Source organism: Salmo salar, chromosome ssa02, assembly GCF_905237065.1.
Source record: "Salmo salar chromosome ssa02, Ssal_v3.1, whole genome shotgun sequence".
NCBI lineage: Eukaryota > Metazoa > Chordata > Actinopteri > Salmoniformes > Salmonidae > Salmo > Salmo salar.
In genome coordinates this window covers 74,880,125-74,882,487 of record NC_059443.1, presented here as the reverse complement: position 1 = coordinate 74,882,487, position 2,363 = coordinate 74,880,125, and positions in this window count along the sequence as shown.

The following is a 2,363-nucleotide window of genomic DNA, read 5'->3' as shown; positions in this document are numbered from 1 at the left end:
ATACATTCTGCACCAATAACAGGCTTAGTATTACTAGTAGGCCAATATCCCATGGCTATCACTAATTGATATATTGGATGTGTCCCAAATGCACCTTATTCCCTACAGTGAGCTACTTTTGACTAATGGTGCACTATATAGGGAATATGGTGTAATTTGGGATGTACACACAGTCTTAAAAGAGCCTAAACTTAAAGTGGTTCTCTCTCTCTCTCTCTCTCTCTCTCTCTCTCTCTCTCTCTCTCTCTCTCTCTCTCTCTCTCTCTCTCTCTCTCTCTCTCTCTCTCTCTCTCTCTCTCTCTCTCTCTCTCTCTCTCTCTCTCTCTCTCTCTCTCTCTCTCTCTCTCTCTCTCTCTCTCTCTCTCTCTCTCTCTCTCTCTCTCTCTCTCTCTCTCTCTCTCTCTCTCTCTCTCTCTCTCTCTCTCTGCATGCTGGGAGTTTTTTTGGAGTTTGAGTGTTTGGTGCGGAGGACTCTGTCCTAACTAACTTTCTAGACTCTTTTCTTGATCTTTTTCTTACATTTTATTTTCTATGGTGGAGGGTTAATGCAATATTTGTTTTAGCGGTATCCACCGTTTTTTTTTCAGAGTTAGGGTGGAAGAAGACAGAGTAAGGTTTCTGGGGTTTGCAAGGTGTGGTATGCGCGATGGCTTCTCAGCCTAGCGCGGAGGAGACGCTGTCGATACGGCATGGATTCAGGTGTGTTCCTGAGAATGGAGTTAAGGTGGAGGAGGTTCTGCTCGCGGTCAGCGAACAGGTAGGAGCTGAATTTATACATTCTGCTTCTAGAATGAACAAAGCGGTGGCGGTGGTGGTGTTCATGAAAAGAGAAAATTTGGTTGGTAGGCTAATTGCTAGCGGAATATTTGTAAGGGATGTGTTGGTGCCAGTTTTACCTCTTTCTACCCCTTCGACAAGAGTAGTTGTTGCAAATTTACCTCCGTTTATTACGGACGATCAAATCAGGAAAGAGCTGAGTCGTTTTGGTAAGTTTGCTAGCGGGTTTCGTGTACTGTCGGCAGGTTTTCAGGCAGCTGCTGTTAAGCACGTTGTTTCGTTCCGGAGTCAAGTGTTTATGTTTCTGAACAACAATGAGCAACAGCTAAATGTGCATTTTAAAGTGAGGCATGGGGAGGGGCTCTATGCAGGGTTTGCCAGCACAGACAGTCTACGGTGTTTTGAGTGTGGGGATTTGGGGCATAAGAGCTTTGCGTGCCCACATAAAGGCCGTAGACAAAGTGAGGGTACAAGCGCCGGTGGGGGAAATCGAGGTCAAAGTGCAGGGGGAAATGAGATGCAGACAGCAGAGGCTGGGCCTAGTCATACCAGAGATGGTGGGGTAGCTGAGGCTGGGTCTAGTAAGGCAAGAGATGGTGGGGTAGAGGAGGCTGGGTCTAGTCAGACTAGAGATGGTGGTGTAGTGGAGGCTGGGTCTAGTCAGGCTAGAGATGGTGGTGTAGCGGAGGCTGGGTCTAGTCAGGCTAGAGATGGTGGGGTAGTGGAGGCTAAGCCTAGTCAGGCTAGAGATGGTGGGGTAGCTGAGGCTGGGCTTAGCTATGATATGGAGGATGGTGTAAATGATGCTGGGGCTAGTCATGCTATGGAGGGTGGTGTAGAGGATGCTAGGTCTAGTCAGGTTATGCTAGTGGATGAGGAGAGTATAGTGGGGAAGTGTAAGAGACTAGGGGGGGAGGAGGAGGGTGCCAAGCGGAAAAGGAAAAAGGGTGTGGCTAAAGGCACAATGGAAATTTTGCCTGTTGCTGTGGGGGATGCCATGACCAGAGAGGAAGAGCAGGTGGTCAGGGTGGGAGATAGAGATGAGGAGGAAAGTGAGTCTGAGGAAGAGGATGAGGAGATATTTTTTTCAGACTCCTCTTCAATAGGCCCGGAGCTGACAGCCAGTCAAGCAGAGGGGTCTAAGTACACGTTGAGAGAACTGACAAGGTTCCTGAATGAGACCAAGGGAAAAAAAGTTAATCTTGAGACTTTTTTCCCTGATTCAAGAAAGTTTGTACGATCAGTACAACATGCTGTGAAAAATGAGGGGCATGGTGTCCTCTCACCCAGGAAACGGTTTAGGTTGAGGAAGTGGGTCACAACAGTGCGTAAGGGTCTACCTTCAGACACTGTTTAGATGTATACTTTCTTTCTGACACTGGGGTTTTTGAGCTTTGCTATTGGTCTTTTTTCTCTGCTGGCTTTTCTCCCACTTCTTATGGAGACTCTACGGGTAGGCTCGCTCAATATAAATGGCGCCAGAGATGTGGGAAAGATGAGTGTGTTGGGTGAATATGTAAAACAAAAAAAAGTACAGGTGTTGTTTCTGCAGGAGACACATAGTGATGTGTTGAATGAAGTCGATT